The sequence below is a fragment of the Belonocnema kinseyi genome, chromosome 6, assembly GCF_010883055.1.
Source record: "Belonocnema kinseyi isolate 2016_QV_RU_SX_M_011 chromosome 6, B_treatae_v1, whole genome shotgun sequence".
In the NCBI taxonomy this organism is placed as follows: domain Eukaryota; kingdom Metazoa; phylum Arthropoda; class Insecta; order Hymenoptera; family Cynipidae; genus Belonocnema; species Belonocnema kinseyi.
In genome coordinates this window covers 129,906,208-129,932,719 of record NC_046662.1, presented here as the reverse complement: position 1 = coordinate 129,932,719, position 26,512 = coordinate 129,906,208, and the positions used below count along the sequence as shown (strand labels likewise).

Genomic DNA, 26,512 nt, shown 5'->3' with positions numbered 1-26,512 from the left:
CAACTAAAAAATTATTAATAATTAAAATAAACAATATTTTTATTTTTTCTTGAAACAATTTTATGTTAGATTCCCCTTTTGTGGCCTATCTATCATGAGTATTTTTTGCAAGAAAAAACCAAGAGAGAAATAAAATATGGAATTATACAATATAAACAATATTCAATGACTTTTCATTAATGCTTATTAATTATTATTTCTTAATAACAAAATTATTAAATAGCCAATAAATTTCACTAATAATGTGGTTTTTTGGTACCTCGCTTATTTTCGTTGGGAAATTAATATTTTATTATGGGAAAAGACGATGTTAAAAATAAAATTCAGAAATAATGCATCTTTAGATTATGTACTGTTGGTCTTCCGCTTTTTCTCGACTAAACGGTACTTTTTTGTTAGAAAAAGATTGAATGGCCGAGATAATTTACAATTTATGCAATTGTAGGTTATTTCTTTCTTTGTCGGTTTAAATAAATATATTTTGGCCATGAAAGGGCTTAATTAGAAAATACAGTTCAAAAATGCATTTTAAGGTTATCTCTTACTTTTTTGGTGCGAAGGAAACCAATATCTTATGACGAAAATGGGGTAAGTTGGTAATAAAATTGACAAATAATGCAGTTTTAGGATATTATCTTCTAGGTTGCCCGTTTCCTCTCAATTAAATCGTTGTTTTTTTATGGAGAAAATTAAATAGCCAAAGAAATTCACTAGGAATGTTTTTTAGGTTATGTCGTTTATTTTCGCGTGGAAATGGATATTTTATCATTCAAAAAGTCTACGCTAGAAGTACAATTCACAAGTAATGCATTTTGGTTATGATTTAGACGTCTTCCGGTTTCTCTCGACTAAATAGAAGTACTTAGTACTTTTGATTAAAAAAGCCTCGATGGACGATAACCTAACTAATAATACACTTTTAGGTTATGAGTAACTCATTTTCGATGGGAAATAAATATTTTATGATTTTCTGACTCTGTGTCTGCTGAAACGTAAAGATCCGTTAAAAATCAGACATGAAAAATTTGGACGATTACATTGCACTCTTCTAAATGAGAATCTAAAAGAGTACAGTTCTAATGATGTACATTACTTCCTATATATATGAATATATGTAAAATAAGACTGTTGTATTGAATTATTATGGTTCTATATAAATTTATTTAAAAATCGTACCCAGTGGGTACGAAATAGCCGAAAATCCATAAAATTTCATTTCTCACACTGAATAGCGTTAAAGTTTAACCTGCTGATTTTCAACGCTGCTTATTCTTTTCTATAATTATTATTATTATCATTATTACAAAAAAGGGAGGAATTGCGGGAAAGGGTTACAGAATTTTCAGATTGATCTAGAATGATTGCGTTATTTATTTAAATAACACACTCGTTCCGCAACACCGCTCCGACCCAGTTTGCTGATTAATATCTGTAGCAATCACCCCAAGTAAAGAGCCTGACAAATTCTTCGTTTGAAATTCCCCACTTGGGTGCATTAGTATCTAAGATTTTTTTCCGGCGTCATTCACTCTACTGGATTTTAAAAAATGTGTTAAACAAGACCGTTATATAAAATAGTTATTGTTCTTCAGTTGACTATATCATCAATTTCAATGATGTAAATTTCTTTTTGTATATCGAAATATGTGTTAAATAATACTATTTTATTATATTTTTGTAGTTCTTTAGTTAAGTCTCAAAGAATTACCTAATTCGTACAAAATATTTAAAAATCCATGAAATTCTATTTTTTACGCCACAAGGTATGAAAATTTAGACCGTTAAGTTTCGAGGATGTACACTTTCTTCTACATATCTGAATACGTGTTGAACACGACTATTTTATTTCTTAATCATGGTTTTAAAGTGTTAACAAAAAATAATGATATTTTCTTAAATGTCCCTCAAGTAAGCGAAATAAATTTTTTTTAATGCAAAGTTATTCTATCAGTAATTTGACATTTTTTGTTTCCTATGTTTTTTTTTTTTTTTGTAAAAAAACATTTCCGCACTTTTTTAATTAATTAATATTTTATATTCCGCTAACCTTATATCAAGATGATAAGAGATCCATATAAAGAAACCTAGAAATATTTTATGTAAAAAATGCGGCAAATTTGGTGTATAACTAATTGTCGGCTTTAAACCAGCCAATTCTGAACCATTTAGCTCTTCGATATCGTTATTATTGGCATTTTTGCGTTGCTAATTTTATTTCAAGTTATCGAGACACTTAATCTTTGATAATAAAAAAAAATGGAAAAATTATTTTGTACACAAATAATTACCAGAAAAACCGAGTCAAACCGAGTCATGAAGTCAGGACGAAGTCAGCACGAAGTCGACAGTCATCGCTTGAATTCATCGAAGTCGACAAATAACGAATTCAAGAACTAGAGTCACACGAAGTCACGAAAGTACGTTTGAAGTCGCACGACATTGCTGAATTGATGTTACGTTGAATTCAACGGACTTCGAAGTGAATAGCCCCTCGGTTAAAAATTAATAATATGTTTTCATTGAGGATTGAACTGTTTTTTTTTTTAATATTCGTATTATGGTTGGAACGTTTACTATAACATTTTCGTGTCGAGAATTTATTTTTAAAAATTAAACTGTTTGGTGGAAAGTCGAACTGGTTTGTTGAAAATTTCATTTATTTAGTTGAAGATTTATAATGCTAGTTGAAAATTCTTTTAATTTTTTTTTAATAGAAATATTTTATTATAAATTCTTCGATTTTTGTTGTTGAAATTAATAGTTTTCAACGAAAATTTAACTTTCTCTCGATAAAAAGAAAGTTCCTGTTTAAAGGCTGTAAAAGATTATCGCAACAACTGTTTGCATTTGTTCGAAGCATCGAAGTTATTCGAAGTTAATAAGACTTCTTAATCAGTTCTTTTTAATTGAATACTCATTATTCAGATTGAGGTAGTAGATGTCAAGTTTTCGGAAAAGGATACACTTTTATACATAGTTCAATGTTTTCATAATTACTGCAATATTAAAAGATTTTCATTAATCTTTTTCTCAATTTCTTAACATTTTTCCAATAAACTAATTGACTTTTAGATCAAAGCTGAGTTTAGGTTAAAGTGAAATAAATAGCTGAAATTTATAAGAAGGGAAATACGTAGCTAAGTTCAATATTTATGTCACTTTATCAAAATAATATTTGTTTAAATATTATTTCGTTATTATTATTCGTGGACAAATTTGAAAAAAGATCTCATACACGGAGAGAAATCTAGTTTGAAAACCTGGGCATTATTATTAGAAATAGGTGACTCAGTCTAAGAAAAATAAAGGAATTCATTTTCACGTTGGGCCATCTAGCAAAGATTAATATAAAAATATTAGGAATGGCAGTTAAATGGTTCAGACTAAAAGCTTGTGTCTAGAGTAGCAAAAGGTTTCGACCGTTAGGGACTGAGTGTAAGAACGCGTGTGCAGTAGGAGGTAGAGTATACAGCAATGAACGGTCGCTTGCTATGATAGGCTTTGTTCGAACACGCTTATTCTCGAAGATAGTAGATTAGAGCAATGAAAGGTTGGTCAGTTAGTTATCAATGGAAGATCAGGTTATAAGGAAAGTAAGAAAAATAAACAGACATTCTTATATATGCTTAAAAATGTGAGGCAGGCTCGAAACAGATGATTGAATATAATGATAAATTTGCACAAAAAAAGATTTTATTTATATTAATTGCACTTTATTTTTGAAATTACGAAATTGTACTTACGGTCACTTACAAACATAATCGCACACTCAAACGCTATGAAAAATCGCACCCGCTGGGGGATTCGAACCCTGCCTAAACAACCTAAAACCTAAGCCTCCGCACGCTTTAGCTAATTACGCTAATGTATCGCTTGGATTGTCTTTGACAAAATCTCAGCCAAGATTTTACGCTGAAAGGCCAGGGCTAAAAAAGAAATCTATTTTTTTTGTCACACATTTTATATGAATAGGTGGATTTAAAAAAGGTGCAATCAAACTACTTAAATTTAATTTATTTAAATTTTTATAGTTAAAGCTTTTATTAAAATATTCATTTGATTTGTGATTTTTGTTCAAATTGTAAATCTCGACCATTTAATTGATTTATTACTTTCAGTTGCATTATAAGAAAAAAAGTAATTAAATTTTAAGGGAACTTTCCAGCCTAGAAAAAGAATCGAATTATTATAATTCTACTAAGGGGCCATTCACAAAGTACCTGAAACGTTTTCCAGGAACTTTCACCCCCCCCCCTCTCCCTACGTCGTACTTTTTCCATTGCTTTTAATATGGGAAATGATATTTCGGCATGCCCCACCCCCCGCTCCTAAAAATATCACGTATTTTGTGAATGACCCCTAATCTGATTTAGTAAAAATCTGAAAGTAAAAACCAAAGCAGCTACAATAAATAATTTATTAGAACATTTAAGTCAAGAAATAAGTCTTAAAAATGCAAATTTTCAAATACTAAGACATTTATAAAATTTTTCTAAAAGCTCGTAATCATCTATACATTTTCATCAAATATAAGAATGCACATTATATGGTATAATAAATTATAGTATATTATTATAATAAATTACAAACATAGGTAAGTAAAGTAAACGGCGTTTCTTTAATTTTTTATTTTATTCCTGAAACAACATTTGAAGGGTTGCAGTATACATAATTCATTACAAAACAAAAACGAAATTTTTCAGGATACGAGCGTCTCCAAGAGCCTCGAATATTTAACATTGCACGACGCATATTATTTCGACTCTAATCTTAACTATAAGTAGTAATATATTTTAACTAGGATTTACTAAATAAGGTATCTTTTAAAAAAGGTACTTTATTAAAATGAATCAAAGTATTATCTATATCACATTTAATTTTATCAGTCTATTAAACAGTTATTTATAGATATAGGAAGGATGTGATCAAGTAATCACAACTTAACAGTTTAGAAGGAGTACTTGTACTCGAGCAATAGCCACTAGTATCATAATAATTTGTAATCTAATACAGCACTCTTAATAAAAATTATTTTACCATTTTTCTCTGTGTATAGCAGCTCAATTAATTAAATTAGTTTATTCATGCATTAAGTGTATTCATAAGTCTGTATAACGGTAAACTTTCGAAAGACTAATCGTATTGGATTGTGCTTTAGCACACAGTTTGAGGGACCAAAAGGAAAGATTCAGTTCGTTAACGAGTCATTTTTTTATCAAAATTCAAAAATATAGAGCTTTTAAAAATTTTTAAGACTACTTTGTTAAATATTTGAAAATTCTATCGGCACCCATTTATATTACACAAAAATACGAACAATTTATCTCTATGACTTTTTTTGATAACAATAACAATTACCAAAGTCATAGTATTTTCAATATCCAAAAGACCAAACGAAAATGGACATTTGAAGCCAAACAAAGCGTGATATGGGAAAAAGTCAAGAGAAGGAAAATGTTACTTTTTCAAGGCCCTACAAGATTATCTTAGTAACTGGCTTAGAAAAATTACTAGAGTGGATTTCATTAAATGTCGACGTTTTGAGGCCTGCTCAGTCAGAAAAAAAGTTTTTACGTTGGTGTCGGCCTGTCCGGCGTCGTCGTCGTCGTTGTTAGTCCTGTCGTCTGTATAGCCGAAAACTTTCGAAAGACTAATCGGATTGGACTGTGCTGTGGCTCACAGTTCGAGGGACAAAAAGAAAGATCGAATTCGTTATCCAGTCATTTTTGATAGTAATTCAAAAAGTTTGAATTTAAAATTTTTGAGAACACTTTTTTTAAGATTTTAAATTTCTATCAACAGCAATTTATAGTACACAAAAATGCGAATAATTTATCTCAATGACTCTTTTTGATAAAATAAAAATTACCAAAGTTGTAGTATTTTTAAGATCCAAAAAACCAAACGAAAATGGACATCTGAAGCCAAGCAAGCGTGATATGGTAAAAAGTCAAGAGGAGGAAAATATCGTCTTCGTCGTTGTTGTTGTTGTTGTTGTTGTTGTTGCGGTCGCCTATATACCGGATAGATTTCGCAAGACTAGTCGGATTGGAAAGTGATGTGGCTCACAGTTTGAGGGAAAAGAAAGAAAGATCAAGTTCGTTAACCAGCTATTTTTGATAAAAATTCAAAATGTTGAAGCTTTTTAAAAACTTTTGAGACCACTTTGTTCAAGATATGAAAATTCTATGGACACCCATTTATAGTGCGCGAAATTACGAACAATTTACTATTTACAAAATTATCTTAATAACTATATGAATTTTGTTTAAAAATCATAAATTTAAATTTTGATCACAGAAAAACTAATGAAAAATTTAAAAAAATTTTAATTATTTTTTTTTTTAATTTTGGAGTCAAACAGAGCAAGATACGAAGAGAGAAATCGACAAAAATTGTGCACATAAAAAAAAAGGTCAACTTTGTCATGAATTACTTTCTTAGATGATAAGTAGTTTTTGTTTCTGTCGTAAAAAATTAACTTAGAAAGAAAACAATTAAATTCGTTGGAAAACGATAGAAGATATGAAACAAAAATTGTTCATCCTAAAAGGATCTACAGCTTTGTTAAAATCATTTTTAGACCGAGCGAGTAGATTTTATTTGAATCATAAAAATATTTGAGAAGTTAACAGTAACCATTGTTATAAGTAATTCTCTTGGCAAAATATTCAAATTTAACGTTTATCTTTGAGAATAATTAGTGGAATACAACAACTTACATGTTTATAAACAATTTACATATACAATTTCCAAATGTTGGCAGTTTCACTTGGAAAAAGTCGGGTTTTCAATCGTAATAGATTGAAAATTTATCATAACATTGCATGCTAAGATTCCCTCAATACAAAATCGTTTGACAATAACCCACTTGGCCATCGAAGAAAATTTAAATTAGATAAAACCTTAAGTTTAAATATTTTGCTACAAGAATTGTTAATAACAGTGGTTATCGCTAACTTTTTCTAATATTTTTGTGACTAGTAGTCATTCGTAGAATAGCTTAAAACATTTCCAGTGTAAACAAAATTTTCTATGCGAAATGGCCAAAAATTTTAATTTGTTTAATTTGTTTTATTTTGCCACAAAAATTGTTTATCACAGTGGTTGTTATGATTTTTAAAATTATTTTTGTTATTAAATGTCATCCATACATTAATGTGAAGCACTTTTAGCAAAAAAAAATGTTTACCAATAATAAGATTATTTGTCAATTTGTTCTAAAAATTGGTTTTTAACAAATAAATGGAATAATAAACAAATTATTTGTATCCTATGAGTCCCTAAACATTCATTTAAGACAAAATAAAGTTTTCCCAATAAGTTATTAAAGCGTAAAAAATTGTTATGTACAAAATTTTAGTTTTTCCATGCTTTGAGTGAAAAAATTATTAATAAAAATTAATTAATTAAAACAAAAAATTCACAATCGCAAGAAAATTGAAGGCTCTGGACATTTTTAAATGAAAAAAGTGCATTTCCTGCAACTGTGCGTCATGAGTACAGTAAGTTTGATTATAGAGTTTAATAGATTATAGTTTGTTTATTTCAGAAATGAGGTTCGCAATAATATAATTAACTATTTGATTGAAAATCTCCGTCAAATTAAAATTTTTTAATAAAATTATCAGGGGTAGAATGCAGCACGAAAAAAGCTTTCATTATATTATACATTATTATGTACATTATATTAAATGACATTAAATCCATTTTTTCATTCATCAGTCTTGTTACTGACTTTCTACCAAATTATTTTTTCAAACATTTTAATTACAATTACCATTACTTTTTAAAAATAGTTCCTTCAAAACTTGAAATTTTTAAAACTTTAAAGGTACAAAGATTCTTTACTTTGCAACTTAATTTGTAGTCTTACATATTTTAATTATTATATTTATATTGGATATAAGTGATATAATTTTTATTTATTTTTCTGATCATGTATATGTCTTAAACATTTTTGTCATGGAGGTCTCAAATATTATTAATTTTTTCATTAGCTACATTAATAATTTTAAAAGTAAATAATTTTTTTCAACTAGAACAAATAATAAAATCAATAATATCAGCAAAATAAATTATAGAAATATAAAGTTCGAACGGCTTTCAAAATGTATCTCAAAATTAAATTTTATTCATATTAAACTACATATTTTCATAACTTTTTATTTTTTTATATAATTAGTAATAGTTACTCTTATTTTTTCACAAATTTTTTTTTGTTTATTTGCAAACAGCATCAAGTTTTTCATTATTTTTGCTTTTTCTTAATGCAATTCAATGAAAAAGTCAGACATTTATTATTTTATAACAAGATTCTAAATTGGTGCAAAATTAAACAATTTACCGATTTTAACGTTGAAAATTCAACTTGTTCAATACGAAAGCCTTCATAATGAAGAAAAATGAAATGTCTTATTCAAACTTTAAACTAATTTAATCCATTCAGTTCCAACATTTGCAATTAAAAATGTCGACAAGAGCAATTATAAATTAAATATTGAAAACTAATCAATTTTAAACTGAATCTTTTGAAACAGAAAGCCTTGAACATAAAGTAAATTTTGGTATTTCATTTTGTTCCAATTACAAGAGGAACTCTTTTTTATTGAGTTGAAAGGGATACAATTTTTTTCAATTAGAAAAGGCTATTTTTTTCTTGTCAAGATTTTAATTGTGTTTGAGAAAAGAATTATTTATTTTCTTTTTGTTCTAAATTATAAGAGGGTAATTAAAAAAATTCATTGAGTAAGAGGAGAGGAGTGTTGCTTTTTATTTTTTTCTGAATTGGAAGAGGGACATTTTTTTATTTTTATGATTGACATTTATGATGGCCTAAGTATTATTACAGTAAAGACGATTTTATAATTGAAATTGGGGTCGATAGTATCTATTTGTTTTGTGTTTTGCAATTAACTTAAAAGATATTAATTTATTTCTAATTCAAAATCCAGATGAGATTCTTCATGTTTCGTCCCGGACTGACTCACTGAACTCATCAGTAAGGCTATGTGAATCAGCCCTACCTTATACATTTTAATTAAACCTAATTCATTAATATGTATGTTTTCAAAAGGAACTTTTTTATTAGAATGTTTTTATTGAGTTTGAAGAGGGATCTGTTTAATTTCTTAACATTTTTATTATTTCGCTTTGAAATGGAGGATTAGTTTTAATTTACTATAGAGCATTCGATACGATACCGTGGATATATATTTTTTAACCAGAAATCTTTGAGCTGTTTAATTTATAAAAGTGTAAAGGTTTAATATTTGCAGTTTAATTGCACTTATCTGAAAATTTTCAATTGTAAAGGGTTAAAAACTTCTATTTTATATGTGTAAATTATTGACAGTTTAAATAACAAAGGACCCTGCACCAAATACATGGTAAAAAAGGTCCCGATGGAATTATCAAAGTTTTTGATATTTTTTAGTTTATGCTCTATTTTGTTACATATTTTTACCTGTGAAATGGAACATATCACAGATATTTTTCCACCCTTTGCATTGCTCTCGTGCAACTTTATGCAGAAAAAGAATGGCACAGACTTATAATTGATGTAATCGCGTTGGAAGTGGTAAGCGCTCAGCGTTTAGGCAACGCGCAAAGCGTTCATATAATTGCATGTCATCGAGCTTCAAACACGAAATTCTGTTTCTATTATCAAGGGACGTTTGGTTGCCTGAATCGATGATAAAAATAGTTAATTCACAAACGCATAATAAACGCTACTTTCGTTTGAAAGATTACATTCTGAATTCTTGATGTGAAGCTCTCTAAACCAACTTTTTACAGAATTTTCCTTTTGTGCCAACGCTTTCACCCTACCTTCAACGCTAAGCGTTTAATAAGAACACTCAGAAAAAAAAAATAAACTTCCAGCGTTACTATTTGGCTTTGATTCGTCAGTTTTATTCAACCAGTCTAAAAAACCCCTTATAAGGAATGCTTATCTTGTTTTAACGGTCCTCGACGCTAAGCGTTTAAGAGAGCATATAGTAGTCTCATATTTGGTGAAAATAAATGACTAAGGACGACTATGACATCAACGGTCATCAAGTGGCACTCAGCGACTATGAGTATAGAACATGAATATTAGGGTGGTCCAAAAATGCATAGCAAAACTTTTTTGCAAGCTAGAGGGCAACGATATCCCCATTTTAGTCCAAATCCAAAAAAAGAAATTCCGTAATTTTTAATTTTTCTATTTTTTTTTTATTTTAACAGGTGTCGGCTTAGACTTGAAGTTTCCCATGTAAAATGTATGGGGAAAATCACTTTTTTGAGTTTTCAGAATAATTTTTTAGGATTTGAAAAGTGTGACGGGAAAGTATGGGGCCTGTAGAAAATTATCCAACGAAGAATTTCATCTATCAGACATATGGGTTTGACACCCCTAACACACACCCACGAGTACCTGAAAACTACCCTTAAAACAAAAAATGTGATAATAGATAATAATAGACAAATAGTGATAATTTTTAGGGTAAAACGAATTTTCAAAGAAAAATTATTCCAAAAAGTTACATTTGTTTAAACAATACCAAATTAATAAACTAATGTTATCAAATATTCCACTAGACTAATAGTAATAATTTGAAGTGGGGGGGGGGGACAAATTTTTTAAACATATTGTTAACAAATTTAATTTGTTTAAATAATTAATAATTAATTAACCAATGATAATAAATACCCCACTAGACCAATAGTAATAACTTTAAGTAAACAAAATATAAAAATGCAGTGCTCCAAAGGTCGATTTCATGAAGAATTTACAGTTTTTGTTTTAAGGGTAGTTTTCAAGTACTCGTGAGGGTGTGTTAGATGTGTCAACTCCATATGTCTGATACATAAAATTCTTCGTTGGATAATTCTCAACAGGCCCCCATACTTTCTCGTCACATTTTTTAAACCCTAAAAAATTATTCCAAAAACTCAAAAAAGTGATTTTTCCCCATGAATTTAACATGGGAAACTTCAACTCAAAACTGGCACCTGTTAAAATCGAAAAATAAAAAATTAATATGTAACATTGAGTGGATTCAAGTGATTCAAGTGACTTTGACATGAAACAAAATAAAATTAATATTGTGGACTTGAACTGGCTGATCAGCGCCAAACAGCAACTCTGGGAGTTGATTTTGTTGTATAGGTGATTTCTTAAACGCTTAGCGTTGCAGTTAAGTTTAAAAACGAGATAAGAATTGCTTATCAGGTAATTTAGACTACTTGCCCCAAATTGGCTAATATGAGCCAAACAGCAACGCTAGGAGTTGATATTGTTGTCTGGATGCTTTCTTAAACGCTTAGCATTGAGGTTAAAGTGGGAACGTTAGAACGTTATAAGCATTCCTTATAAGGGTTTTTAGACTGCTTGATTAAAATTGGCGAATAAAAGCCAAACAGAAACGATGAGAGTTTATTTTGTAGTCTGAGTGCTTTTATTAAACGCTTAGCGATGTGTGTAGGATGAAAGCGTTGGCACAAAAGGAGAATTTTGTAAAAGGTGCTTTAGAGTGCTTGACATAAACTTGTTGATCAGTGTCCCATTGCAGCGCTGGGTATCGATTCTTTTGTCTGGCCATTCAACTTAATACTGCGGGAGCTCGCGACAATTCTATGGACGTCATTTTAGTACTCACTAAAATGTCAGATTCTCTTGTTTTCATAGTCAACAGTTCGAAATTCGTTGATTGGGCAACAGCTGTTGGTGCATTTTGCAACAATTTGTCGTTAAACTGGTCAAAAATTCGAGTGAAAAAAACGTCATTTTAGTACTCTTGAAATCCACGGGGGATGGTTGTTTGAATGCTAAGAACTAACAATAAATTTGACTGGCAGCTTCTCGGTGGTGCCATAGTTCACTGGCAGGCTGGCAAACATGTCAAAAATTCGAGTAAAAATATCATTGTAGTACTCTTCAAACCCACGGGGAATGATTGTTTGGATGCTAAAAACTAACGAGAAGTTTGATTGGCAGCTCCTGTGTGGTGTCAAAGTTGACTGGCATGCTGTCAAACATGTTAAAAAATCGAGTGAAAAAAACGTCATATTAGTACTCTTGAAACCCATTGGGGATGTTTCCTTAGGTACGAACAACTATCAAAAATGTTGTCTTCATTTGAATTTTTGACCAGTTTAACGATAAATTGTTGCAAAATGCACTAACAGCTGTTAGCTAGTCAAATAATTTCGAACTGTTGAATCTGAAAACAAAAAATCTGAAATTTTAGTGAGTACTAAAATGACGTCCATAGAATTGTCGCGAGCACCCGGACTATAAGCGCTCAGCTATTTTTATCACTGATTCAGACAACCAAACGCCTTCGATAATAAAAATCGAATTTCGCGTTTGAAGTTCGATAACATGCTTATATGAACACTTTGCGTGTTGCCTAAACGCTTAGCACGTGGCTCGAACGCTTAGCGCTTATTACTTCCAACGTGTTTACATCGTATTGTTTATCCGTGTAATTCGTTTTCTGCATAAACTTGCACGAGAGCAATTCAAAGGGTGGACAAGAAAGTCTGATATCACTTTACAGGTAAAAATATGTACCAAAATCTGACTTTTAAATCATCGTTGCGCAAAAACTGTTCATAATTTGAGATTTTGTCATAAGGATTTTTTAATCAAGAGAGCATAAACTACAAAATATCAACAACTTTGAAAATTCCACAGGGACTTTTTTTACCGTGTATTTAGTGCTCGGCTATAGACGGAATAGCTCGGAAATCTTCGGGCGTTTTTAGTGTAGTCTTTTTGAATTCTTGAAAATCCCGGTTGCAGATATTACTAATAAGACTTTTTCTAAACGTGAATACTAGTTTTTCCTCGTTTTGGTTTATAATAATACATAGAGAAATACCATCATCTCTTAGTATGATAGGAATCTTTATAGCAGTAGCCCGATTATCACTAAATTCTTACATTTTATTTTACTTATAGATATTGAATGAACTAAATATTGATATCAAAAATGTCTCCGTGTATTTAAAGTGCATGGTGAAAAACTAATTTTTTGATTATTTGGAATAATTTTTTAGGATTTCGGAAATTGTGACGGGAAAGAATAGTGGCTTGTAGAGAATTATACAACGAAGTATTTCATGTATCAGACCTATGGGTTTAAAACCCCGAACACATCTCCACGATTTCCTAAAAACTCCCATTAAAACCAAAAATGTCAATCCTTTGTGAAAACTACCATAAAAAATTATATTTGTTTAAATAATTAAAAATTAATGAACCAATATTAATAAATATTCCACTATACCCATCGTAATAATTTTTAATAAAAATAGAATAAAAATATAATGTAGGCAAAGTTGTAATTTCAAAAATTGTCATGCAATAACATTTTTTTAAATCTTTAATACTCTCGATTAGGAAAATTCCCGAACAGTTTGCAATGTATTACTAAATTTGAAAATTCCCAAATACTAAAATTCCCGACATAAAATTGTTGAATCATTAATATCCGAACTAGAATATTCCATATTTGTAAAAGTCCATAATATAAATAAATAAAACATCGTTTCTCAATAAACATTATTTATGTGGTCTAATATTGTAGAGCACTAGGGTGGTTCTTATTTCTACTTCGTCGAATTTTTTTTAGAATTTCTATGCTCTTAACCCCTCCCCCCCCAAGTTTTTTTTTAAATGTCAAAAAAAAAGTTTCATTCAAATTTTAGCGAAATTGGTTAATATTTAGGGGTCACGCAAAGACCATAAAGTTCCCCATTAATTTAATATGGGAAAAGGTAAGGTTTTTGGTTATCTACTATTCAGAAACGATAACACGGTTTACAAATAATTCTGTGTTTCAGTATATTCTCAATAATTCTTCAGAAAATAAGAATTATTTTTAAATTTAGAGGGAGAATTACTTTAGGCCATTGTTAAAGGTCCCCAAAGAAAATCCCATAAGCGAAAAATTTGAATTCTACCAAATATTAAGGTTTATTAACGCTTCTTAAAAGCTTTTTTTCATAAAGAATCATTAATCGGTAATTTTAAAATACTCCCAAGTGCGAAGTCACATACGGCCCAACATTGGCCCATAGTCGGCAAAAATGTTGCCGAAGCTCGGCTGCCATTATCGCGCCAATGACGGAATGATAACTATGGCCTGCACTTGGCAGCCAAGGTTTGGCTGCCATTGTCGGCCCAACACTGGGTACCAGTATTGAACCAAACCTGGCTGCCATCTTCGTGCCATTGCTGGATTGATAACTATGGCCTTAACTTGGCAGCCAGGGCTTGGCTGCCATTGTCGGCCCAACACTGGCTACGGTCTAAGGATATGACAAAAAAGATATTTAAAAAATAAATATTAATTGATTGCGAGTACTTTGAATGTAAATATTAGTGGTGCTGTTTAGACTGAATTACATATATGACATTTTGAACATTATATTACAAATAAAATTTCTAACGCTACGGTGTATCGAACCTACATCTATATACCTAAATCTATTGCCTAGCAGTGGGGCATGCTAACCACTCTGCTAAACCGACAAGTTGAAACTCTATGAAAAAGCCATCCTCATAAGCTGCAGTTCAGAAAAGAACCAAATTTTAAGCTCTCTTTTTCATATTATTTATTATTATGTGACGTTGTGTGAATGTAAAATACACGAAATGTTAACAGGATTATCAATACAATCATTTTTAATTTAATAATTTAAATCGGTTACCATTTTTCTTCGCGTAATCTTTGATTTTTTCCGTAGTAGCGTGCTCTACAACTTTTTGCAATGTTACGAAATGTAATTTTTCATAAACATTAATAATTTTTAATGACAGAACTTAACAAATTTCATCATGAACTTTGACAATTTTTCAATCAATTTTTTTAATCTTTCGTGTAAGATTTGTTTATTAGGTGCTAAAACTAAGACTTGGCGAAACAAAGTGCCGATTCTGGGTCAAGCATCGGTGGAGAATCGGCAAATATAAATAGCCAATATAGGCTCCCAGCACTGGCTCAACATTGAGCCGATTGAAATAAAACATGGTTTGCCGTGGACACTTGGCTCAGTAATGTGCCGTCACTGGGCCAGACTTTGGCTGATCCTCGTGAAACATGGTTTCCCGTACTAAAAGTGAGACTTGGCGCAATACAGTGCCGATACTGGACCAAGAATCAGTGGAGGGTCGGCAAATATAAATAGCCAATATAGGCTGCTAGCACTGGCTCAACATTGGGCCGATTTAAATGAAACATGGTTTGCCGTGGTAAAAGTGACACTTGGCCCAGTAATATGCCATCACTGGGCCAGACTTTGGCTGATCCTCGTGAAACATGGTTCCCCGTACTAAAAGTGAGACTTGGCCCAATAAAGTGTCTATACTGAGCCAAGCATCGGTGGAGGATCGGCAAATATAAATAGCCAATATAGGCTGCCAGCACTGGGCCAACACTGGGCCTATTAAAATGCCGATATTGGCCCAATAACTTAAGTTGACCTTAGGCTGCTAAAATTGGACCAACAATGGGCCGTGTATTCAGCTCCGGCAATTCGCACTTGGGCCGTACTAAAAGTGAGACTTGGTGCTGAATGTGCTGATACTGGGCCAAGCATCGGTGGAGGATCAACAAATATAAAAAGCCAATATAGCCTGCCAGTACTGGCTCAAAATTGGGCCGATATAAATAGAACATGGTTCGCCGTGATGAAAGTGACACTTGGCCCAGTAATGTGCCGTCACTGGGCCAGAATTTCGCTGATCCTCGTGAATCATGGTTCCTCGTACTAAAAGTGATACTTGGCGCAATAAAGTGCCGATACTGGGCCAAGCATCGGTGGAGGATCGGCAAATATAAATAGCCAATATAGGCTGCCAGCGCTGGCTCAACACTGGGCCGATTAAAATGCCGATGTTGGCCCAATAACTTTATCCGACCTTTGGCTGCCAAAATTGGACCAACACTGGGCCGCGTATTCAGCTCCGGCAATTCGCACTTGGGAACTTTTTGCAATGATAGAAAATGTAATTTTTCATAAACATTCAAAAATTTTAATGACAGAACTTTAAAAATTCATCGTGAACCTTGCAAATTTTTCAATACAATTTTTTTTATCTTTCGTGTAAGATTTGTTTATTAGGTGCTAAACGTGAGACTCGACGTACTAAAGTTCTGATACTGGGCCAAGCATCGGCGGAGGATCGGCAAATAAAAAAAGTCAATATAAGTTGCCAGCACTGGCTCAACACTGGGCCGATTAAAATGCCGATATTGGCCCAATAGCTTCAGCCGACCTTTTGCTGCCAAAATTGGATCAAAACTGGGCCGTTTATTCAGCTCCGGCCATTCGCACTTGGGCTCAGTCATCTGTTAACTAATTTTTAATTCTTTAAACAATTTAAATTTTTTAACAAAAATTTTAGCTTGAACGGACTCCATTGTTCGTAACCAGCCCCTTGACCTGCTCGTTGGGGGCCTATTGTTCCGTTCGAGTCGAGTCCCGGCAGTACAGACTTCTTCAAGATACAGCGAACACGGATGCGGACCATAGAGCAAGCAGTAGCAGGTGCAATTAGAAAGGGAGACATTAGAAAGAGATACAAGAGGCAGTGCAGAGCAAAGCAGTTTTAGAATATGATCAAGTATGAACTCAGACTTGAAGTGCAGAGAAAAGTAATGTTTAAATTTGATCAATTTCAAATTCAGACTTGAAGCATTTAAAAACATGGATGAGGACAATATATAAATAAACTATTTATTAACCTAAACATTTTTAACAGGCAAAATGCAAATTTTCTTTAATTCACAGTCCATTTATGTTAAAATTCTATTTCTTCTACATGCTATTGGAGGAAAACACACCAATAAATGTAAGATGCTGGCAACTTGACTCATGACAAGTGGTTTCCTGCCTTAATTATTTAAGCAATATAAACATTCTTTTCCATATCTATATTTTGTTTGTTAACTAAGTCAGGGCCACCACATTTTTTAACGTAGGACTTTTTTAATATTCTTATTCATGTTTTTTTGGTTTCTGTTACTTTGTACTTTTTTCAGGATTCACAGCAAAATTGAATTATAAAAGCTACAAGTCTGAATTTAAAATTAATCAAATTTAAGCACTACTTTTCTCTGCACTTCAAGTCTGAGTTCATACTTGATCATATATTAATTGTGGACGTATTGTCAACGGCTGCGCTATTAAATTAGATTAGCTGCACAATTCTTCTATTTCTGAACAAATAAAATAAAATATCAAATATCCTGGAAAAAACGTCGGAAATATATCAGGCGATTTGTACTGGAGCAAATGCAGGTTCCTGTTAACAAAAAAAAAACGACTAAGTCATTTGCATGACAAACTATCAGTATAAAATGAGCTCAACTTCAGTGTACAATTTGATATGTTTAAGGGGATGCTTTTGAGATGAAACTTCTTGTAAGCATTCCTCCATTTTCATACAATACATTTTCCAATTTGTAGGCCAGAATAATAATATTTAGGGCCTCTTTTAAAGCTTTAAACAAGTAAATTTCAAAATTTAAGCTATGATATCGGAAGCAGCGGTCATTATGCGTCCTAATGGCAGCAATAGGAGCGGGGGCAAGAACGGTTACCTCTTTCGATGATATTGAACCCTTCGAAAATTTTTTGCTCACTTTTACCGACAATAGACTTGGCCTTCGGGTGGCCGTGACGTCACTGCAATGCAGGTTCTCAATGAGGAAAATTTCAAAAATAAAAAGAAAATTATAAAAGAAAATTAATGCAATGCACATTAAGCTATCTTTTTATTTTATGAAAAATATATCCTGTTTGATAATTTGAATAAGAGTAATTACAAACATATCCTGAAGAACCTATAAAAAACCATAATTACAAAAATGAATTTTTTATTTTCAAACGCAGTGAATAAGACATTTAAGAATAAATATAACATAATTTTGAAATGTCTATGACTCGGAATAATTTGTACTTTATTCCCTAAGCACTAGAAAATTGTAATGGAATTTACTTTACACGTAGAGGTTAAAAACTTCACCTTTTTACATTTTCATTCAGGGGTTAAATCTACTATGTCAAGATTTTTTTTGGTAATGTAAACAACATTCTATTGAAGGAGACTGGGAAAATATGGCGCTCCCGCAAAACACGTTTTTTATTATTGCTTGCGATGAGCATGATAACTTCTGGAACAATTGTCTGCAATTCAAAATTTTATACAAAAAATAGTTGAATTCAGCGAAATGAAAAGGATTTTCAAGCAAATAATTTGAATCCTTAACAAACACAGATTAATTTGCAACTAAATAGTTGCGATTTTTAATTATAATAATACAAATAATTTCACTTTATCGAAAATGCCCGGACTATTACACAGAAAAACGCTGGTGTTAAATTTGTTGCAGCTCAAATTTCATTGGGCTCCCAATGATCATTTGAGAGAGTTTTCAAGTCTCAAATGTATTCCTCTGAACGTAGGTGCCCATGTGGGCATCTAGGGGAAAGTATCATTTGGAGACTGAATTTTGGCTCATGCAGAGTTGTGGAGTTCTGAACCGCGCTGTCAGCCACCTGAATACCTGTCAAAGCAACTATTCGCTTTGCGATATTAGCCTAAATAATTGTTAATAAGGCAACCAATTGAAACAATATTTATCTAATTTTCAAATTTCTTTCATTTAATAGGGCGTGCCAGTCGCTTAGAATAAATTTATAACTTCCTAATGCAACTTCCAAAAGTTAGGTTAGTCATGCCCGTCGACATTTAAACTAAAGCCGGGATGTATAGAAAAAGTCATGAGCGTCTACATATACAATAAGGCATTTTCACTCCAATCACTAGCTCACTTCACTTCGTTGAGCACTGAGGGGATAACAATTGACCAAATGCATGAGAATCGGTTAATTTTTGCTCTTTTTTCTCATATCTTCGTAGAAAGTAATTTTTCTGTATAAGTGAAATTGATAAATAGTTTTTCTTTTTTAGTGACTATTTAATGCAATAATAAAATGATAATAATTTTCATTGATGCGTGCATTAGGGTTGAGCGCTGGTTGTCTACCCTTTGAAGCGCGATTGAAAATTACATTGAAAAACAATTCTTGTAATTTAAATAAATAATTATTAAAATTTACACAAAATGTATACAAATTGTGTAACTTTTGATTTCAGATACAAAAAAATTTACAACACATATATTTGATAAATAACAGTTTATTTTCATTGAATTTGAAAGACTAATATTTCTCAAAATATTTGTTAATAGATAAATTTTTCTAAATACCATTTGATATTTCAGCAGCTTGATATATAGAAGCTAATTGCAGAATATAGTAGTGATAATATTTGAATAATTCTAAAACAAAATTTCTTTTTAAATTAAATGTTTTGTAAAATATAATTTGGTCTTTGGAATTCACTGAAAATAAACTGTTATTAATATAATATATGTGTTGTATTTTTTTGCCTGAAATCAAAGTTACACAATTTGTATATATCCTTATGGATATTTTAATAATTATTTACTTAAGTTACAAGAATTGTTTTTAATGTAATTTTGAATCACGTACCAAGTGCGGCCGATGAGCGGTCAGCCCCAACGCAAGCGCAGTAGCTCAGGGTGCCAACATTGGCATCAGTGGTCCACAGTATAAACCGGAAAAATAAATCAAATCAGCCGGCAGGAAAAAGTTGGGATATGAAAGCCTCAATTAGGTATTTTCACTTCAACCATCAGCTAACTTCACTTTGTTAAAAGCTGAGGGGGGGAAAAGGGATCAAATGCATGGAACAAAACTTTATTTCTGTAATATATTTGTAATTGACCATCATTATTATTATTTTATTACTTCATTAAATAGTAATTAAAAAATAAAAACTATCTTTTAACTACATTTATAAAGAAAAAATTACCTTTTACGAAGATGTTAGCAAAATAGGGCAAAAATGAACTGAATCCCATACATTTGGTCCCTTATTTTCCCTTCAGCAATCTACAAAGTGAAGTTAGCTGTTTATTTAAGTGAAAATACCTAATAGGCTTTTATCTTATCAGTTTGAATGTTCCCGCCGCTTAAATTTTTAAATTTACTTGTTTAAAGCTTTAAAAGAGGCCCTAAATATTATTATTCTGGCCTACAAATTGGAAAATGTATTGCATGAAAATGGAGGAACACTTACAAGAAGTTTCATCTCAAAAGCATCCCCTTAAACATATCAAATTGTACACTGAAGTTGAGCTCATTTTATACTGATAGTTTGTCATGCAAATGACTTACTCGTTTTTTTTTGTTAACAGGAACCTGCATTTGTTCCAGTACAAATCACCTGATATATTTCCGACGTTTTTTCCAGGATATTTGAGATTTTATTTTATTTGTTTAGAAATAGAAGAATTGTTGACCTAATCCAATTTTAATAGCGCAGCCGTTGACAATACGTCCACAATAGATAGAACCTTTTTTCTGCCCTATAAAATTATGAACATTTTTTCACATCACCATATTCGATCTAAAATCAACAGTTCTCGAGTAATTTTAAAAAACGTGTTATTGTTTAACACTTTCCAAAATTTCGAAACTTTGCCGTACACGTATGTTTGGGGACCTTTTACAATATCTTTATAAAGCCATTGCCAACGTATCTGCGAAAAAATGCTACTTTTACGAATTTTTTTCTCAAATTCTTCATTGACTGGACTAGTGCTGCCGGGACTCGACTCGGACGGAACAATAGGCCCCCAACGAGCAGGTCAAGGGGCTGGTTACGAACCATGGAGTCCGTTTAAGCCAAATTTTGTTCAGCGAAAGTATGAAATGAAAGGATTTTCTAGACGTTATGAGTACTTGAATTAATGATAACGATAAAATAATGTTGTTATATAATTTAATGAAACTCCCTGATTATTCGAAATAAAGAAAAAAATTAGATTTGATAATTTCAATTTTTTTAGTTTTGTATTGGAAATCATTATTTCATGAAAGAAAAATAGAGCTTTTGTTGTCCATTGTAGCATACATATATATTTCGTGGTGTACGACGTACGAATATTGGGTGCGCTTAGTGCTACGGGCCAACCCCTCTACTTATTGGCTTCGAGCCAACATGAGTCACCGACTTTAGGAAACTCCACAGTTCAATTCATTCTCCAACGTTGGTCGACGTATTTTAAGTTAGCATTCAGCTGTCACGTTATACTCATTTTCAATACTATAAATTCAAATGTTTCAGAATTTTTATATGGACATTTTAAATTTATAAAATATACAAAAATCAAACGTAAACAAATTTAAAAAGTGAACATTGATTATTTCAATCAGCATCATGCCGTGCCGGTTATGTGGTAAGATTTATATTTTGTAAAATGATTACATTATAGATCACTGGTAATTTTCTTCTTTTGTAAATTATATAATGAACAAGCGTTAATAAGATATAGCCAAGACTGGCTTTCCCACGAACAATCTGGCGTTTTAGTTATTTAGATAAAAGGCTAATCTCTCAGTTTATTCGCGTTGACAGGATAATACACACGTGCATTTCGTGAGACGTATAAATGCTGGAAAATTGATAATGTAAATAAGATAAATATTTTTTTTCGCAAATAACTTGAAATTTACATATGCATAACTACCCAAGTGCGAAGTCACATACGGCACATCACTGGCCCATAGTCGGCAAAAATATTGCCGAAGCTCAGCTGCCATTATCGCGCCAATGACGGAATGATAGCTATGGCCTGAACTTGGCAGCCAAGGGTTGGCTGCCATTGTCGGCCCAAGACTAGGTACCAATATTGGAACAAACCTAGCTGCCATCGTCACGCTATTGCCGGATTGATAACTACGGCCATGACTTGGCAGCCAAGGCTTGGCTGTCATTGTCGGCCCAACACTGGGTACCAATACTGCTATAGTCTAAGGTCTAAGAATATGACAAAAAAGTTATTTAAAAAATAAACATTACTTCCTTGCAAGTACTTCGAAAATAAATATTAATGGTCCTGTTTAGATTGAATCCATATATTACATTTTGAACATTATAGTACAAATAAAATTTCTAACGCTACGGGGTATCGAACCTACATCAATATACCTAAGTCTATCGCCTAGCAGTCGGGGTGTAAATGTAAAATACACAAACTGTCAACCGGAATATCAATACAATAATTTTTAAATAAATAATTTAAATCGATTAAAATTTTTTTCTCGTAATATTTCGTTTTTTTTTCATTGTAGCCTACTTCACAACTTTTTGCAATGACAGGAAATGTAATCTTTCATAAACATTCAAAAATTTTAATGACAGAACTTAACAAATTTCACCGTGAACTTTGATAATTTATCAATAAAAATTTCTGTTTATCTTTCGTGTAAGATTTGTTTATTAGGTGCTAAAAGTGAGACTCATGGCGAAATAAAGTGCCGATTTTGGGCCAAGCATCGGTGAAGGATCGGCAAATATAAATGGCCAATATAGACTGCCAGCACTGACTCAACACTAGGCCTTTTAAAATGCCGATATTGATCCAATAACTTTAGCCGACCTTCGGCTGCCAAAATTGGACCAACACTGGGCTAAATCCTGCGTCAAATAAAAAAAAATATTTTAGCTCATATAGTTCACGAGTTATGACCATGAAAGTTTGACCCTTTCCATTCGGAAGGCTCTGTGTTTTCTGGAAAATGTACTGCAACCGTATTTTAGCATTTTGGTGGCATATATGCATTTGTAGTTCATTACAAGTTCACTTTTTCTCCTTTTTTCATATGAAAACAATAAATTGTCCAAAAACTGTTTAAATAATACGCTTCACTCTATCATTTGTGTGCATATTTAATGTTTAAAATCTCGGTATTCGTGACGGTCCCAGTAATCGTGAAACTTGGATTTAATTTGAATATATGATTACAAATATATGTTAAAAGTAACATTTGATGATAAAACCCACTCATTTCTTGCATTTTATAATAGCCAATAGACATTGCATTTATTCAAAAGAACTAAAAAGAAAGAAAATTGGCATCAAGATTACTGGGACTAAGCTCACGATTATTGGGACGTTTACCTTCCTTTGTAAAAATCACGTCCAAAATATCTGTAGTCGAAATTAATTGAAAAAAATACCAATTAACTGGTTTATTTTATAAAATAATCTTTCAATTTTTAGCATTCTTTACATTAAATAATACAAAGTTATAAAACTGATCCCTTTATTAGCATTTTTTATAAATAATATATAAACCATTTAAAATCAGTTAATTTGTATTTTTTATATTTAATTTTGCAAACAGATATTCTGGAAGTAATTTTCACAAAGTAAATACATAAAATAGGCACACACTTGATAGAATGAAGCATATTATTCAAACAATTATTGAACAATCGATTGTTTTTCAACAACGAAAATGAGAAAAAGTGAACTTGTAATGTACTGCAAATCCATGCATCACACCAAAATTCTCAAATACGGTCGCAGTACATTTTCCAGTACATCCATAGCCTTCCGAATTTCCGAATTTAGTCTTCTATCATTTATTTTCTATACGTTTTTCTGTAGGATATGTACGAAGCGAGCAGTTTTGAAAAAACTTTTAGTGATATAAATATCTCAAAATAGCAAAAGAATGAAGTTTTTTATAGAGTCATAACTCTTGATCTATGAAGACTAGAAGATTATATATTTTTTAGATTTACGCAGAATTTTCTGCCCTGAAACTTCTTCTTTCGCACCACTTATGTAGTTTGACGGAGAAGTAAAGTATTTTAAAAAACCCGAACACGAGTAATTTACCCTTAAAAATAGGTCAAAAACGGTCAACTTTGTGGGGCCATAACTTCTCACCTATTCTGGCTAGATCATTGCATTTTTAGAATAACTCGAAATTGCATCTACTTCACTGGAACTGTCGAAATTTTTTTCGTATAATTAACAGGTTCTAAAGTACGGGCACCAACTTCAGAATTGGGGTTTTTCACCTCTTTTTAAAAAAATCCGGGTTCTTTGAAGGACCATAACTCGGCATTTATTAAAGACAGAAGGTTTTTTTGCCCGTAAATTTTTCAGAATTTCCTTTAGTTTAATTGTGATGTTGAACATTTTGCTTTAAAATACAATGGGATGGTTCAGTCTATGCAGGCACGATTTTTGGAACTTTTTTCAAAAATATCTACTTAAGGGGCTACACCAGTTTCACGGGTCTAAAATCAAGGGTTTTTCGGTATTAAAAAATCTATATAGTCGAATGTTCTAAAATTTTGCGATTATATTTAGTACCTCTTAAAAAACAAAATTCTACAAAATTTGAAATATAAATGTTGATCTGAAGCCGAGTTATATGTGGCGCTGCGGAGGTCCTAAAAAAAGATGAAAAACGGCTGCAGTTGTATGTCACGTCAGGAAGCCTGAAATCAAACAGTTAAAATTTTCCCTTAAACTATACGAGATTCTACACTGGACGAACCACTATCTCTTTAAAATATCAAAAATTGAAAAAATGGCAGCATTTTTGAAAAAAGTTGCGATTTTGCATTAAAAAAAACATGCGTTTTTCGCATTGCAAAATTTCATTTTTTTTGAAAATCAGAAAGATAGTGCTTCACCCGATGCATAAAAATAACCTGAATACCCGTATAAAATTTCAAGTTAATCGGTTAATTAGTTTTCGAGTTACAACTGCAGCCATTTTGAAAAATGCAGTTTCGAGAAAAACACGTTTGAAGTTTTGACTACTGATTCATACTTACAGTTGTTCTGCTATTCCATTGGCCATACATTTCGCCTTCCGCTTGCTCATAAAATGATTGCTGCTCAGCTGCAGCTTTTCTACGAGCTGTCTGAGCGTCCTTCATTATCTCTTGGTGCCGTTTCTCAGCAAGCTCCGTACGCCTCATGTCGCTTGTCTCGGCATATTCAGAAGATTATTCTTAGAACAATATACTATCGAAATATGCACACAAAAAAATCGATTTTTCGAAAGTGAGAAACTGGCGTAGCCTCTTAAATGTGGTTGTATTTTTTGGTGATATCTGCTAGAATCATTATTATCATTAGCAGAGGTTAACATTCACTAACGCAATTTTTTCAAATATATAATGACATTTAATTCTTTTGGTTCAGTCAAGTATTAGCGCAAGCGAATGCTTACTATCGATTGGGTTAATCGATCTCACTACTGAAAGTGAGTGAGTGAGTAAGCGACAATCTTAGATCAAAATGGCGCTGGGAACAAGCGGAAACGACATGCTGTCAGAGCTTTCCAAAGATTCTTGATTAAAATCTCAAGAAATTTCGGATATTCTTAATTTCCCATAGTGCTTTTAGTAAAAAAGGTCATTGTGCTTAGTTGCTTTTTCAATAAGCCTTGTTTTTTATGGTGGATATGAAAATCGAAAAAAGCGATGCTTCTTTTGGCATTTTATCATTCAGTCAAGCTCAGTGCAATTTATATCTCATAGTGTATTATTTTCATCATATAAAGAAGGAATTTTATCAATGAATTATTGTAGTAATTACAAATGAAACTTGGGCAAATTGAATATTCGAAATTTGGAATATTTAGATGTGATAACGTGCAGCAATAATGTACGTGATTACGAAAATATATATTTTTTATTTGATTCGGAAAGAAATTGGATAAATTCGGAAAGAGTAAAGTGGATAGTCATTCGGAAATAAACCGGAAACATTCGGTAACATTCGGAAAGAAATCGGAAACATTCGACGATATTTGGAAATGATCGGAAAGAAGTCGGCGAGTGGGACATTCGGAAAGAAATCGGAAAGTTTTATGGGGCAGCTTGAAGTTCGGAAAGAAATCGCAAGCAAAGTTCCCATACAATTCATAAAGGATCAGAAAGGAACCTCTTTCCGAACCCTTTCCGAAATCTTTCCGAATCCTTCCGACGCGATCTTTCCGAAACCTTTCCGTTTCTTCGCTAGGGGTGCAATAGAATTCGAAATTAATGTTTCAAAACGTCTCTTCTTCTATCTTGTGAGTTGGGCAGAGAGGGTCTAATGGTATTTCAATTACACTTGATACTTCTCGTTTGTTCGAAATTGAGCAGTCCGATTCAAATGGTGGGAAAAGATATTAGTGATTTGGGTCAACATACATTTTATCAAATTGCACGTCTGCCATTTTGAAAAATAATTTATTGGGTTTTCAATGTGTTATATAGAGAAAGTCGAAAATTATGTATGAGTTACTAGTTATAAAGTTATTTAATGCTTATTAAAAATAACTTTTAACTAATGAAACTGAGTTAAAAATAATTAAATTCCTCAAAAACTAGTTAAACCAAGATAAAACTAATTAAGGGCATGTGATACTTAGAAAATTATCGATTATACCAGTTTTAGGTCCCCCCGGCTTTTTTCTAGAATAATTAATATTTTGTCTTACAAACTTGGGAAATGACACTAGTAGCCATAACCTTACCAGCTGACTTTACGGTCTTTGCCTTCTTTGGAGCTGGTTCGCCTGTGGAAATCCACTGTTTGGATTGTTCCTTTGTCTCAGGAGT

At 31.9% G+C, this 26,512-nt stretch overlaps 1 protein-coding gene across 7 annotated transcripts in view; it reads left to right on the top strand.

Moving 5' to 3' along the window:
• The window catches only part of LOC117175209 (uncharacterized protein CG43867), a 629,535-nt gene that overhangs the window by 316,949 nt on the left and 286,074 nt on the right, over positions 1 to 26,512 (top strand). For 2 of the 7 annotated variants that reach the window (XM_033364855.1, XM_033364854.1), the window contains exon 1: positions 21,168 to 21,329. The exons of the other annotated variants lie outside the window; for them this stretch is intronic. The gene's annotated coding sequence lies outside the window, so the exon portion shown is untranslated. Of the gene's footprint in view, positions 1 to 21,167; positions 21,330 to 26,512 lie in introns of those variants that run through there. 7 annotated transcript variants of the gene reach the window in all.